General features: G+C 47.9%; 1 long non-coding RNA gene across 2 annotated transcripts in view; it reads left to right on the top strand.

The window, feature by feature from the left end:
• LOC128075334 (uncharacterized) overlaps window positions 1-16,247 on the top strand; it is a 44,388-nt gene that overhangs the window by 5,979 nt on the left and 22,162 nt on the right. The window contains exon 2 of one of the 2 annotated variants that reach the window (XR_008203760.1): window positions 10,316-13,649. The exons of the other annotated variant lie outside the window; for it this stretch is intronic. This is a non-coding gene — a long non-coding RNA (uncharacterized LOC128075334). The remainder of the gene's footprint in view (window positions 1-10,315; window positions 13,650-16,247) is intronic. 2 annotated transcript variants of the gene reach the window in all.

Genomic DNA, 16,247 nt, shown 5'->3' with positions numbered 1-16,247 from the left:
GTTCAGCATCTTTCAGTGAACATCAGAATTCACATGCATCAAATTCTTTTTTTTCTTTCAACTCAGAACATGGAGGTCATACAGAACAATCAGTCTGCTGTCCTCTGCCTTCTGCTGGGTATCTTCTGAAGGTGGAGTGCCTTCCTTTTGCTGTTGGAGGGACTTTGTATTTTGGCTTTTCTTTTTTCAGCGTTGAAAGGTTCTTTTCAGCATACAAAGGAAATGTGTCATCACCGAAGCACTTAACGGAGTTCAGTTTTAAGGGCTGCCATCAGGGCTGCTGAGGTAGCTGGTGCAGCAGGGCTGGGAATAAGACATCAGCTCTAGGTTCATGTCTGTCACCTTGGAACAAGGTAGGGCTGACTGTCCCTCCTGTTGGGGTGGATGTGGGAGGCGGGAATCTACAGGCCTCAGTGTAAACACCAAGTTTTCACAGCAAAGCCAAGTTTGGCTTACACTTCCTTTGGGGTGCATCTTTCCCTTTTTCTCAGACCAAGCAGTTTTGCAGTGGCCAGGTTTGGTTGTAAAAGGCTGAGAGGAGACTCGACCTCTTTTCCATGCGGGTGCCTGCGTACAGGTGCAGGGTGGTGAGGTGGGAGGATGCAGTGCCTCGTGTATTCTGGCTTGCCAGAGCCAGTGCCACTAGATGGCAATGTGGTACTCTGGAGTACCTTTTCCTTCCCGTACAATAATTGCTTTTTCTGTATTTATCTCTGCCAAACTGGTGATTGCACCCACCACCCCGGCAAAAGAACAGAACAAAATCATTTCATAGAACATTACAGCCATTGTGCCTTTTTCTTTTCTTTTTTCCTTCCCTTACCCCACACCCCCAACCCCAGTTCTTTGTCCCACAGCAGGGTGCAGAGGTTTAAAAACTTTCTTAATCTTTCTCCTTCTAAAAACAGAGAAAACGCAGTCTCTTGGGAGCAATTAGCTGTGAGAAAAGCATTTCTCAAACAATTGCCAGGAAATATTGTCTTGACTGATATTCCTGATGTAACACTGTCGTTCTCAGTACTGTTATTCTAAGATACTTGCCTGCAGAGCCAGCAGGGTACGGTTCTGTAATGTACGATCTGCAGTTTAGCACCTACCTTACCTTTTTATATCCATTTACTTTCAGTTTGTGTCCTCCTTGCACCCCCTGCAGATATTCTGCTGGGGAGAGTGAAGAATTATTTGTGACTCTCCTCTTGTGACTGGTGTATCGCGCCAAGGCTGCAACAAGATACGGCTGAAAATTAAGGTTATGCCTCTGCTGTGCCGGCTCCAGATTGAAATTCTCTGGCAGTGCTGTGGAGGAGGTCAGGCTGTGTGATTACAGCCATTCCTTCAGACTCAAAAGCTGGCAGCCTTGGTGTACGTGAGGTTGATGAAGCCTGAATTTCAGAGGGAGCAGCTTGAGAGAAGGTATACGTGGAGCAGACAGCAGCTGTGTGCTGAAACTGGAGTCCTGACCCTGAAGCCCTTTCCCCATCGCTGTGTTCCTACAAGATGGACGGGGCTGCGGAGAGCGGAGAGGTCAGAGAAATGGGGATAAACTCACACTGAAAGCTAAATCAGCAGTGTCTCTGAAGCACTGCTAGCGAGGTGTGCGTACACTCATGTCCATTCACATGTACAGCCATATTTGTTTGTATTATGAGGCTCAAATTCTGCCCCTCTTTACATATATTCATGGAGATTTGAGAAATGAGCCTCACTCTGTGGGACAGGGTGTGAACTGAAGCACCTTCTGGAAGACAGACAGCAGTGTAATCCTTTCATTCAACCCTGTCTGCAGCTGCTTTTTATAAACTTGGCATAAATACATACTCAGTGAGGCCAGGCCTGTGTAGCTGGAAAATATTTTCCACCATCCAAAAAAACAGAAGATTGGAAAAAGAGCCCAGAAATTGTGCATAACATGGAATGGCCTCACTTGTGGTTTTTTTCCATGACTTCCTCAGCTCATTTTTCTGCTGCCAATTTTAGAAGCCCATAAGTCATACTTGTTAAACTTTCTCAGTTAAAATGTAACTCTAAGAACAAAGTCATATGATATGTTGCAGCCAAATAATCCTTGTGGAGCCTCTGGCTTGAGAACAGCCACCCTCTCACAGACCTGCAGGGCTCTGTCTTAGGGCCGGGGGCAGAGAGCGGCACAAGGCATGGCCCCTTGACCACAGCAAGAGGTTCTCCCTGCTTTTGCTAGGATAGTTGAGCCCGTGGTGGGTTACACTGTGGATCAGTTGGTTTGGAAGGGGAGAAGTTTCAGCTTCTCCTCTAGAAGCACTTTAAACAGGAGGTAGGCAGAGGGAGTGAGAGGAGGCAGTATGGAGGCCAGTGGAATCCAGCAGTGAAACACTGGGAAGCTGGTACAGGTAGGAGCTGTTGCCATCAGGGCAAACTAGCTGAGGAGAGAGTGCCAAGAGTGAAAGTGAATTTGCTGGAAGGTTTGAAGAAAGGGCATCCTCTCTTGGGTGCATTTTTAAGCATTGAATCAATATGGAAGTACTTGCTTGCCAGGAGCAATATTTTCCTTTTCCAGTTTTGCTCTCTTATAAGGCGATTGTGCTCACATCTGAGCCCTGAATGCTTGTCCTCAAGACCATCTCTCTGTCCAGTTTCTGCTTTGCTCCCACCCGAAGGACAAATCCCAGGTCACTGCTGCAGAGGGGAACTGCTCTAAATTTACACTTGGGCAACAGCTTGAGGGTGGAACTGGCTGTGAGCTCTGCCAGCGGAATCATTCCAGCCAACCTTCTCTGAGGCAGCATGTGTCCTCAGTGCTGCTGGCCCCAGTCTGTGCCTCTGAGGCCTGATGGCTTCCATCAGCTACCTGCAGGGAGCTGCTGTGCCATGGGCAAGCAAGCCTGGAAGCCAAGAGTGGAGCAGGAAAGGGGGTCCAAAAGGACTTGATAGAAATTAGCTCCTTCCAGCCCTGCCTCCTAATTGTGCTGGGAAGGAGCAGCATGGGGACTCGCCCTCTGCAGAAAACTAGAACAAACAAACAAAAAAACCCACAGAATTTCTATTTTTTCCCTTAAAATAGCAGTTTACAAGTTCAGTTCAGGCCCTCAGCGTAGCCTGGTGAAAGTCAGTGGAATGGGTCTGAAAGCCAGGCGCGAAGACCACCTTTTGTTGGCACTGTGAAGCGTCCGTTCAACATCTGTGTGGTCTTCAGGGAGAAACTGAGCAAACCCACTGGAAATTGGCAAGGGTGTTGTAATGTTTTTGGAAAGCTAGTTTCAAAACCCCATGGCTGCCTCTCTCTGCTGGCAGCCGCTTCCCTGCCATGACATCCAGAGAGGTGGTGTTGACTGATGTAACTGCAGTGGCCGGGCAGAGTCACTTGCCCAATGTGTAGAGGCTGGCGAGCAGCCAGAGAAATGTGCTAAGGCCAAGTGCTCTCACAATAGGCTCACTGTCCCTGCATGCATGCCTGTAAGTGGGTCAGGTGCTTGGCACAGCCACCTCCTGAGCCAATGAAGAAAGCTGGTGGAGCTACCCAGCCAGAAGAAGAGGTGGAGGTAGAAAAAGGAAGAAGATTTTGTTCTTGTCCTATGTGACTGCAGACCCGATGCGTCTCTAGGCACGTTTTGTTTGTGTAACAGTATTGCAATTAATAACTATGCTTGCTTGTTATAGCCAGCCATTCTTTATGGTAACAGTGTGAGGAACTGGGGAGAGGGTGAGGAGAGGCCTAACAGTGCTCCTGCTGGACCACCACCTTTAGGGTATTGTGACAGACTGGTGAAAGGATCTCTTTGTATGAACGGGAATATAATGCTCAGCTGGGCTCTTAAATTCTGACTCTGTTGAGAAGAGAGATCCTTTCATATTGATTGTCATTCTGTATGCGGTTCAGGCACCGACTTGTAGGAAATCTGGGCCAGAAGAGATATCATTAGGTATTTATGGGGGTTTGGTTGGCTCAGCAGTCAGTTTTTCCATTGTCATGCCGTGACAGCAGTGCATTACATACACCCTCAGGAGACGTCCTTCTGCTTCCACAACAACAAAGGACTTTTTTCTTTTTCTGACTCATCTTCAGCTTAAAAAAAAAAAAAAAAAAAAAAAGAAGGCCCACAGTAAATATAATTAGCAACAGGCAGATATACCGTACTTGGCTCTCAGAGCCCATTCGGATAGGTCCCATAAAAATAGGCGCTCACCATTGCTCACCCCATGCTTCAATGTCCTGCAGTCTTCCTCCAGCTGCATTCTTGGGTATACTGAGATGTAACCTAGTGATGCTGTAGACTGAGGAGTCATTTCTAGTTTGGAGTAAGAGGAGGAATACACTTAGTGCCGGAATTGTCTTTCATACACATAGGGGAGTTCCAGCGAGGCTCATGGCTCACAGGGCAATGCATGAGAGTGGCCGTGCTGTGCCAGATCCAAGGGCCAGTTCCCCATCCTGCCTGTGATGGGCCAGCATTGGTTGCTGCAGGAGGAAGGGTGGGAAGCAGAGCTGGGCCAGGCTGGTGCTGCCACTGGGCACCCACTGAGGGATGAGGGAAGAGGCAGCCATCATCCCATCCTTCTGCTCTCACCACGCAGTGCCCTGCTTTCTTTGTTCTGTGCAGGGCAGGTAGCAAGCCCAGTGCTACTCCATTTCACTTTGGCTCCATGTCACAGGAGGATTTCTAGGTTGAACATGTCCTGGCTCCTTCGGTATTTCCCTGATACAAGTGCGATGGATCAGGTGGCATGCAGCTGAGCCCTGCTTTCTGCCAGGTGGGTGTTCCCTTACGCAGTGGCCCACGCCATCCTGGTTAGGGGTTGCCTTGCATCCTGCCTGTGCCATTGGAGCACCCAGAGCCAGGAGCTGGCCCTTGGGCCCATATTTCACCTCCAGGAAAGCTGACGCTGATCACATGGCTGCAAGCAGGCTGGGTGCAAGATTAGTAGGGCTCTGTTTATTTATTTATTTCAACCTGTGACTAACTTGGGGGAGTATTTGGATGCCAGCCACTCCTCACAGAAAAGTACTGTTTATATTTGGATCTCCTGAGCAGAGTCAGTCGGCTCTGGACTGCTCTCAGCCCAGCAGTGGTATGCAGGCTCTGCTGGCATGTCCCTGTGTAACCTGGCATTGGCGCTGCCGGACAGAGCGTGGGCCGGCCCTTTGCTCATCCTCAGCTTACGTGGCCAGAAGTTTTCCACTGTATTTCTGGTTGCTGAGCTCAGAAGGGTGGGGGAGAGGGAGAGCAAGCTGTCACCTGAAAGCGGCCAGGCGTCGCACAAGGCCATATCTGGGGGAACGCTGAGAAAAACGTGACTGCATGGGTGGGGTGGTGGCTCTATATGCATAGACAATATTGCAGGGCTCACCTGCACAGCATGTGTTCAGCACAGTCACCAGAAGTGCTGTGTGTAAGCAAGTCAGTACCTGCTGCCATGTGATCAGAAGGAAAGATGCTTTTAGAAACATGCGAGGGTGGAATGAAAAAACAAGTCAGCTGAAATTATCTTCAGCTTGTAGGACACCTGTGGACTAGTAGACACGAGCAAAACAGCGCACAGAATCCACTCAAATATTAGGCTGTCATTTATTTCCACTATCTCTTGTCAAATTTTGCCTGCATAAACTACTAATTTATTTGAGATCTGGTCAGTTCAGGACCTTGGCTCCAGACACACCTAATCTCCGGGGGAAAAGTAGAGCCAACTCAGCCAGCTTCAGTGCAAAATGAGTTCTCAGAGGGTCTTGTTCCCTATGAGAGGCCAGAGAGCAAGGCTTAGGATTAGCCAAGGAGGCATTTGGGTCCTGGGACTATAAGTAGTGCCTGACTAGGTTCAGGAATGGTAGCTGGAGAACTAGTGGTACATGATGAAATATGATTTCATCTTCTTCAGCTAAGGAAAATTTGGAGAATCCACTTGCCATATGCTACAGCAAATCTCTTGGAAAAGTGAATGGTCAGTCTGTCTGTCTGTCTGTCTGTCTCTGTCTTTCTCTCTTTTCCTTCCCCTATAGCAATGTAAGTAGTACAATTTTATCTGAGTTTTCTGATAAATAAATGACAAATCCTGTCTCCAAAGCTTTCTGGAACTTCTACAGTACACCCCCACTCTGGTCTTATGCCACAGCATGGTGTTGTACATTGGCAGGAAAGGAGAAGATTTTCTCTATGTAGCACAGGGTGAGGTGTTCACTGGTCGCAGTGCTATCTATGGGGTGAGAAGTGAGGCTGGACTCCTCTTGGTCTTCTGCATTTTCTCTCAGCATTATAACCCTTTAGTGTGAGGCCTGTAGAGCTACTGATCAGGGTCAGACCTTCTGTCAGCAGCCTAAAACCTGGTGTTTTTTTGAGCTGATTTTGTAAACAAGGCGTGGGCTGAAACTTTTTAAAGCTGCTGTTGCAAAGGCTAGAAAATAGTATGCCAGCTCCACTGCAGTATGCTGAGAGTTAGTTGTGCGTATGGAATTATGAACTCATTTCCAGAAGGAAAGACCTTGGCATCCCATGGCTGGTGCTCAGCCATGGCAGTGCAGCAGAAACCCTCCAGAGATGGGGGTCTGGAGGAGTTTTCCCTTTCATGGTGGGATCTCCTGGTCATACCCACCAGCAGGACTGCGGGGCCAGTTTGTGTGGTGCTTGTTCGTGTTTAGTGAATGGTTTGCAGGATCCAAGCTGCCTATGCCCCCCTGTTGTGAGCTTCTCAAACTATGTCTTCATTGGGAAGTAGCTAAGAGAGAGAAGCAGCTCTCTAATCAAGCGGAGAGCGATGTTTTGTTGTTGAAGAAAGACCCAAACCTTAGCAGTGCTCAGAGGTGCTGACCTAGTCAGGTTTGGTCTTGGCAACACCTGTAACGTAAAGATGGGGTATTTCCAAAGAAAGCAAAGAAACCTGTGTAAAACCGGTGTAAGTGTGATTAGGCTTGCAGCATTCTGTTCTCTAAATAGGAGCAATTGTGATTTATATTGAGTTCTGTGGGAGGCAAAGGTGTGTCAGTCTGAGGGTAAATTTTTTTTGCTGCTGCTGCTTTAGCACCATGGGGAACCTCAGGGAAGCCTTCCCAGAGGAGCTGACTGCACCTTGTCTGATTTACAGCCCTCTGGCTCGTGCTGACACACAGCCCAGTCGGCAAGCTGTCTTGATGTCTCGGTTGCAGCTTCCATTTGGTTAAACATGCAAACTATCTTTCAGAGAGAAGGAATGAGGTTAGGAAGAGGAAACTCTGCTCGACTTAGTTTGCATTACTGAATCATACCTGGCTCAGCTTGGTAGTTCTCACTACCTAGGCCTGGGCTTTCAGTGGCTTTGGCAATCACCCCCATTGTGCCATCAAGGAGTCCATTCTTCAAGGAATGTCAGTGTCACTTTCACTCCATCCCTCCCCTTCTCTCCAGGAGAGTAAGGACCCCACTGGCTCAGGAAGAGCCCCATCTGGTCATGGTAGATCTGCAGGACATGATTCTATTGGCAGCACCTAAGGAAAACTCGAGGTGCCTGATGGCAACACGTTTGTGTCCTAAAGCTGCTCTGTGGTACTTGAGAACAACTACTGAAAAATGGATAAACAAATGGACTGAGGGAAGAAGAAGTTCTGCCAGCATGCAGGCTATGAGTTAGCTGTCACCCCCTCCTGTGGGTGGGTGACAGTCTCGGCTCAGGATTCGGTGACATTCAAAGCCATTCTCTGAGGGTGAAGGAACACAGAATGAGATCTAATTTGTTCTTCATGGAGCATCACTTTCTGGCATTCTTTTTCTTCTCGGCAAGAAACTATGGGTAATGTATGTCAATGTCATCAAAGATACATTCGTGTTACTCTCACAACTGTGACCTTGTATCCAGCTAAAAGAGTTACAGTGGGGAATGGGCGGGATGCTCAGCTTACATCCACAGGGCAGATTTTCCAAGCGGCAGCTATGTTGGCAGGGCTGCCTGCCATGCTGTCTGACCAGGTCTGTGCCAAGTGATTCTGGGAAAATCTGGGCAGCGATGCCACAGACCAGCAGCAGTGGAGGTGGATTCCTGGAAGCTGTGGACCATAGTGTGGGGACGTAGGGTGCACTGCTGTAGGGACAACTGAAATGGGGGGGAGGGAACAGGTCAGTCACACCAGCATATTGCAGTGCCCTGTCCTACCCAACCAGCCCCAGAAAATTGGCTGCCTCAGCTGTGAGGAAACAGCATTAGCTGTCCCAGCTTTCACTCAGGATTAGCTATGAGCTGGCTGTGCAGTTGCTTTTAGAATTAGTCCTGCCAGCTGCATCCCCAACAAAGCAAAAATTGTCTCAGGAACAAAGCTAGGGGATCGCACACTTAAACCTTACCTGTCATAAGGTTGCTAAACTTTTCCCTAGAACTGATACTACAGTATTTACTGTATTGGCATGCTGTCTTTTCTGTTTCACTGTTGCATGATTGTATTGTAACGTGTCTTGTTGACAGGACTACACTCAGATCAAACTGTGTGAAGAGGTAACTATGGCCTTGATCACTGCATGGTGAAACCAGAGTAAATTACTGGATGCCAAATGAGTTATTTCATGTTTATTTCAGATTCAACAAGATTAGAATCTGGCCTTCAAATGGTGTTATTTCTCTAATTCAGCTGGATCGTATTTATAAATTCATGCGGTGGTCAGTGTGCTCCAATGATGCCAGCACACAGCCTCAGCACTTGCAAAACATTGGATATATATATTGGCACTTCTCATATTTGCTGACTGCGGGACAAATAGGTTTCATATTGGGACATCAAAATCTGTTTCAGCAACTGGATGCATGACAAAGCCATGTTATAATCAGAGTACTGATTACGGCATTGAAACATGTTGGTTCAGCACGTGGTAGATTTGGATGCGTAGGTAGATAAACTTTTGGTTGGTCTGTGGCTTGATTTCAGCATAGAGAAGGTTGTCAGCGTATTTGTGCTAATTAAGGAAACGGCACGGGAAGCTCCTTCACACTGTAGGTACAGCCAGAACTCAGGAAATACCATTGCTTCCTGGAGTTTTTTAAAACAGCTTTCAAGAAGAGCTGCAGCTCTGTGTCTCAGCTGCATTTCTAAAGTGCGGCTAACTTCCTTTGGGTCTTGTCCAAATCTCATGTTTTTACCTGTTTCTGAGGAATGGATTGAATAGTTACGTCACAGGGATGTTAGGAGAGTAGCTAATGTTTTCTCTGTATTTGGGGACAGCATTGCAGGGTTGGAGTCTCTGACTTGTTTTTATGTGTTTGCAATATTGACAGTAAACTGAACACCAACAAATAAACACAGGTTTGTGCTTGTGCTTGGCTAGGACTTCCATGCTATTGAAAAGAATGCCTTTTCCCAACAATTGCTCTTTCTTCATGCTGGCAGTACTGTGAATATGTTGTGCTGCTTTTAACATATTCCTGCGTTCAAGTTCCTGATTAGGCTGAAATGTTGCCAGCTCTGTTAAGTCCTTTCTGTTGCACTGAGTCAGCTGCCCTGATTTTATCTTTGCTCTTGGTCAAAGTCTCACACTGTTATCTTTTTGTTCTTTTTCTAAACAGAAGAAATTGCAGTACAAGTGTTTGTTCCGTGTGCTAACATTTCCTCCTACTCTAATGACAAAACCAGCACATTATTTTTATCATTAATAGGACAGGTACACCTGGAAACCCCTGTTGGTTTTTTTTTGTTTGTTTGTTTCTTTTTCCCTAGGAATTTACAGCCCAAACACAAATGACAGACAAAAACGGGAGAAGTGCCTTTATTTCCATTTCTGAGCAGGGAACTGATGTACCCACTACTAAAGGGACGCTTAATTCCTTCTTGTTTAAAGACCCTACAAAGAAACGTGGCTAAGAACACACCCAGGACCAGCCAGCCCCTCCTCTCCAGAGGGCTCTGAACACAGCGCCCAGGCCAGGACAGCCTGATGTCTGCATGCCCCTCCATCGGAGCAGAGGCCAGCGGCCAGGGCTCTGCCAGCACCTTCACTAGGTCAGCATGGTTCTCCTGTTTCCTGGGCAAGGTGCTCCCGGGGCTGCTGGCCTCCTGCCCCTTTCTCTTTACCAAGAGAGGAATTGAGATGTGTTGACATCTGCTTCTGAGGGCTACCTGCACAGACCGGTGAAAGACTCCGAAACAGTGGTTGCTGAGGAAGGGCTGCCCTGTGTGAGGTCATGGCTGACCTTTCCCAAGTGCCAGTCCATGGGAATAACCTCGCAGCTCCTACAAGACGTAGGTGGAGCCGGTTATAACCTGATTTGCCTTCCTTGGCATTTTGAAGTTGGTGAAACATGATGCATAATGACACTTTGCTTTTGCAAGTAGGAGTCTGCTTTTATGCCAGTGTCTCATCTGTGAACCTCACCTCAATGCATACTGCTTATTCAGATATAACCACGAAAATGAGAGCTGGCTAAAGAACGCCTCCGATTGAAAGGATCCACTGAAGCTCATTAAAACGATCTTAATGACTTCCAATTCAGCTGTGTCTGTGATACCAGAACACAAGGTAATTATGGAAGTGCTAAATAGTGTTATTACTTGATATTACAAAGAGGGTGGGGGTAAGGCCTGGCGAGTCCTTCCCCTACCTGGCCCAGACAAGAATGAGAGTTGCCTCTAGCCTTGAGGCCTGGGCAGGCAGCATGGGACCAGGCCTGGCTTGGGCTGATGTTGGAACATGGCTCCTTCATGCAGCATGAGCTCTGGGGCATGGGTAGTGAACTGGGAGACAACAGAAAAGTCCACACACTGTCATTTCAGCTTCCGTCTTGTCTGCAGAGGAAGCAAATGTGCTCTCTTCCTGCTCTGGATTTGCTTCTCTTTCCCTCAGCTTTTTCAGTCTCTCCTGCAGCCCTGTTGGTCTGGCTGATGCAGATGGCAAGCAGCTCTGCTCACTGCACGCCTGCCTGCACTGGGAGAAACCTGTGCAGCGATGATTCACTCTCAAATGATTGCTTGACCCAGAGGAGGAGTTGATGATACATGGAGGCTGGGACGCACCAGCCATGATTATAAGATGATTCACTGCCTGGGCTCTGCCGTTCAAAACATTCTCAGTATTGCAAGGCAGGGCCGCTCATGGAGGCTGCAATAAGGAAGTGATATTTGCACCCAGAGCTGCCACGTTCTCACTTTCTGCTGCTGCCTCTGGTGTGATGTTTACCTCTCTGGCCAGGCTGATGCCACAAAGGTCTGCTGGCAGGGGCAGCTGCCTGGCGCTGCCATGTGGCCGCACCTCGTGCCTCTTGCTTACAATGACCATCCTCACCCTAAGAAGGTCTGGCCCAAAGTGTAGTATACCCAGGCATCTGGTGTCCCTGCAAGGCCATCCCCTGCTGTGTGGAAGTGTGTCATGGATCAATAGCACTAGAGTGAGGGGCTGGTGGGAAGTCAAACTCCTTCCACTCTGCATATTCTGGCACAATATTCTTCAATATCCCACCTCTTTGTCCTTCACTCTTCCTCCCCCTCCAGATTTTCTCCTGCCTGATACCTGCACTCAGATAAGCGGGGAAGTCCTGCTTGCCTGGAAACAGTGTCTTACCCTCTGACCCAGGAGCTGGTACTGTTTGTGGAAGTATGCTGCAGGCACTGATAAGATTTGGGACTTGGAAAGTTTACTTATACTGACAGGGGCTTGGAAATGTGTTGGGGCTAACAGCACATGTGGTTGGTATTATTCTTTCCCTCAAGCTAAGTTGGGCTACGCATTAGTCAGCAAGCTGGGCATTGCTGGGAGTTCTTAAACATCTGGTTTGCCAGTGACAAAGTTGCAAACCTGTAGCACTACACTCTTGACATTTTCTGCAGTGTCGTGACCAGGCTGCAGCGCTGAGGAATTGTGCTCCATCTGCTGCTTTCTGCAGCAGTTCTGCCTGGACTTTGTTCAGTTTCAAGTCTTCAGCTGTCACGCTGTGTTGCCAGCTATTCTACATGCCTAATGAACTAGGTGAACTATCTCTGGAAAATAATCTATCCAATGGATTTTTAGCCCATGTTTCCTTTGAGGAAATTGCCTTCAAGCTGCCTTTCAAATGTATGTTACGTGCAGTATTACTTGTGCTTTGTCCAAATGTGTGCTGGCTATGGACGCTCTGGGTGCTCTTGGATGTAACTGCGGTTTTAAATACCCTCTGCTGGTTATTCATAGCGCCCATGTAGTCATTTAACAAACACGGTGTTACTTCTGCTCTCTAAGTGGATGAGTAACGCTCTTATAAATAGGAGGAATGCGATCTGAAAGGTCACGTGAATGTTCCCCATGTGAACGTATCCCTAAACTATGAGATTTCTCATTCCAGGAGCATGCTTGCAAAAAAGAAAGTGTTCATTACTTGGAAAAAGAAAAAGGGTTAAAAACCCATTCAATCAATTTCTCTGCTTGAACTTGGACAGATTTTTGCAGTGTTTGCTTTTGTCTGCAATCTCCCTTGACCTGTTTGGGAACAGCCCTGATCTCATTCTCATGCCAGCACCCTCCCTTGGAACATAAGAGGACATATCCTCAAGTAGATGTAAGGAACTTCCTCTAAGTTAAGTTTCTTCCTAACCTCTTGCATATCCTGATGGAAAGCAAGTGCACTCCTAATACTGGATTCCAAAGCACGTGAAAAGAGTGCAGGTTTCTGCACAGCTTTCCTCAGCTCGGTACCATCAAGAGAAGGTGCCGTGCTGCCCAGACTGCTGGAGTGAAATGGGGGTGCTGCTTCCAAGGTCCCACAGGGTACAGCAGGGTGCACTGTTAACGCAGACAGAATGCAGCAGGTAGCTCTGCAGGCACTCTTGTCTTTCCATTCTGATCAAATGAAAACAAAGTAAGTGAGCGTTGCTGCTCTCCTGCTTCTGAAAGGTAAGAGGAAGGGTGGATCTGGGCCTCAAGAAGCACCACACCATTTGCCCCCATCTACTGCTCAGATTATTCTGGGAGCCTCTAGAGGGTTGAACTGACCCTCAGGCAGGTGGGCTGTGCTGATGGAGCACAGCAGAGCGAGCTGCCCTCAGGCAGGCACAGCACCCAGCTGGGAGGTGGCAATCTGGATCAGCACTTCTCCCTTCCACCTCTGCAGCAGCAGGTGTGCTGGTCTGAGCAGCTGGTGGCTGGGGTTGGCCTGTGGGACTATGCACTGGAACAAAGTGGAGTACAGGGTTTGTGCAGCTGGCTCAGGGACGCGTCCTGATTTCATCAAAACAAAGGCAGGGCAGTTCATTTGCTGGCTGAAGTCCGAGGTGGCCTGTGGGTATAATGGCTGTTAGTGCTAATAAAGCGAGCAGGAACTGGAGCTGCCCTCTGCCTAAGGAGAGTGGCTGTGGTGGTACAGATAAACCCCCTTTGCCCTCCACATCCATGTAGCCACATGCAAACCTGTTGGGAGCAGTCCCTGAGTCCCTCCTGAGGCGTGCTTTTCCAACAGGGTGGGAGAGCGCTGGCAGCCCTGTGCAAGGCTGTGTCCTGGGCTGAGCTGAGGGTTGGACTTGCGGAGGGCTGAGCTCCTCCTCCTGTGCCCTGGTTCACTACTTTGATTTTCTGCTCTAGATGCTGCCGGTCCGTCTGTGTTAGGCAAGTTACCTGAAGTGGGATATGATAAAAGAGTCTCTCTTCCAGCTTCATTTCTAGCCATCATCCCTCTGTTCCCTCTCTGACAGGAGGGTGGTAAGAGAGCCTCCTTATGCATGGAGCAGAGAGGGACCACCAGAAGAGGAGGCTCTGGGAAAGTGGAAGGTGGTAAAAGGCATTTGGCTATTTGCAGAAATTTGGCTTTGCAGTGTCAGGCCAATGTTATATGCATGCCATAGAGGTGGTATTCCCAGTCTTACAGAGCTTCATAATTTTGTCTGTGCTTATTATAGCTACAGAAACGCATTAACTTTAACATGTTGGCTAAAAGCTTGTGTCCTATATTTTCCTCCTGCCAGCCTGGATCTTGACTTTAGGTTGCAGATTAGAAAGGACAGCTGAGGCTGCGGGTTCCCCAGGGCAGTCTGTACACGGTCAGAAGTCCCAGAGATTTACTGGGCTGTCCATGATGTGCCTCTCTGAGCACACACCGTGTTTCCTAACCTCAGCAGTCTCAGAGGTTTTATTTCAGTGAAAGATGGTGTATATAAATGATACTTGATTGAGAAGTACATATGCAGGGCTTACGAAACACCATGTGTGCCTGCACGCGCATGCATTAAAATAACAGGGCAAAGGCAATTGCGATGCTGTATTTACCTTCTGGCTCAGACTGATATACCTGCCTTAAGGGACTGCTGGCTCTGGTCTCTTGAATTCGTTCCTAGAAAAAATATCAGTGTGAAGTATCGTGTTTGTGCTCTCCTGTGGCAAGCATCGGCAAGTGGTGCGTTCAAACTGAAATCAAATGTTTCATCCATTTTGGCTATTTTGGGTGCACTGACATATATCTGTTTGTGGGTGCACCTGGATTTTTCCTCTCCCTTGGTCAGAAGCAGAATTTTTTTCTTACTAGTGACAAAGAGGTGGCAGGGATGGGGGCAGATCTTGCTGGTACAGTGGTACCACAATGGTACAAATGCAGAAAAAGATGGAAAGAAAGGAATGGAAGGTGTAATTACCCCAGGTCAGGGTCAACATGACGCTACAAGTGCTCTGTACGTATGTGTTTGAAACCTACACACACAAACACATAAAAGAAAACATTCAAGACGTGGCATCAGGTTCTTCTACAGGGCAGCCACAATTACATAAAGAAATTAATAAGATTTTCTTTATGCTGTGGCACTGGCAGCCAGGTCCTCCTCCCTGATTGTGCTGGGGAGAAGAGCGTGTTCAGTGAGAAGAGATGTGTGTTGACAGCCAGCACGACAGACACGGGTGCAGCACTGCACTGTGCCAGCCAACTGTCGAGAGCTACCATCACAAGTGGTCAAAGGCAAACCCAGCTACTAGATTTCGAGCAAAACTCAGGGACAATGGTTGGGAAAATACACCTGAACGCTCCAGATATGTTCTTTCCCAGTGCTGTCTGAGGCTTGCTCACATGGAGAGATGTGGATCTGGTTTTGCATGGGGCAAAGCTGTTATGTTACCAAACAGGAGGCATTCTGCAGAGGAGGGAGAGCAGTGCCTACGCTCCTCCATGGCTGCCATCTCTCTCCTGTGATTCAAGAAAAACCGAAAGCAAGCCCTAGAAGTTTTCTCCTTTTCCATGGTGACACAACAGAACAAAACAGGATTTCCTTCAAAGCAGTATCAGGACAGGCTTAGCTGCATTCTTGCAAGGGTGAATTCAAAGGCCACAGAGTGGAATTTCCAAGTGCATTTCCCTTCCTACACCTTTCTCTTTCATCTTCATAAATCTGTGCCAATTTTTATAGAACCTCTTTTTCTGGGAGGGAATGGGGACAGAAGTTGATGAGCTATTCAGAGCTGAAAGCAGATATTCATGCTGCCAGAGGTAAGGCGGTATAAAAATGTGTCAGTGTAGCAGATGGCAGCACTCCTCTCTTCATGCCTCTCACGAAGCATCAAGGTGTGCGTGCTTCTCAGAGGGGCTGTGCTTCTCAGAGGCTGGCTATGAGCTGCGTGTTGAAATGGTTGCCATGGCACTGACTGAGTCTAAGTTAGAAAGCATGATTATCCAGAGTTGGCCTAAATAGCTGAAGGGAAAAGGAAAAAAAAAAAAAACAAAAAACCAAAAAGGCCAAGGACTTTCTGTTACTAATACAGACCCATTGGTTTTAGGCTGTTCCTAAAAAGGGAGCAGTGAGAAGGGAGAGGAGCTGGCAAGTGTGTCCTGCACCAGTCCCTGGTGGGCTACGACCAGCCGTGAGCAACAGCACAGAGCTCCTTTCTTAGGGGTTTGCTCCTTTGCTCCCTTATATCCCTTATATCATGCATTGGCAAACACCAGCAAAGGCTGCTGGTACTACCAGTCCCAGTGGTTTGGGGAAACCATGCTTCTCTGGAGTGGGAGGCAAGGCTACAGTGACACAGAGTGAGCACTCACAGCGCTTTCCTGGCTAGCAGGTGGCACAGTCACATTAGGCAGTGTGGAGTTGGTGCACAGAGAGGTTGGAAGGCCAAATGGATGCACTGAGTTGCTAGCCTGGGTAGAGTGCTAACCCATGGGCTCCCTGTCCCTAGTGCCATCTGCCTCTTCTAGCTCAGCTACCTCTGTCGGCTCAAAGAATGCCTCTGAAAGGCTTCCTGTCTTCATTTGGAGCCTGAGAGCTGGAGAATCGGAGCTCTTTATGATAATTCATTGCCATGGTTAATCACACTCACTTGTTAAAAAAAAAAATAATTGCACCTAATATCTAATTTAAATGTGTATGGCATTAGCTTTCAGCCTCT

The sequence above is a fragment of the Tympanuchus pallidicinctus genome, unplaced genomic scaffold (genome assembly GCF_026119805.1).
Source record: "Tympanuchus pallidicinctus isolate F22 unplaced genomic scaffold, pur_lepc_1.0 scaffold1, whole genome shotgun sequence".
NCBI classification, from domain to species: domain Eukaryota; kingdom Metazoa; phylum Chordata; class Aves; order Galliformes; family Phasianidae; genus Tympanuchus; species Tympanuchus pallidicinctus.
Note: the sequence above shows the minus strand (reverse complement) of the source record. Positions and strands in the feature narration are given on the sequence as shown.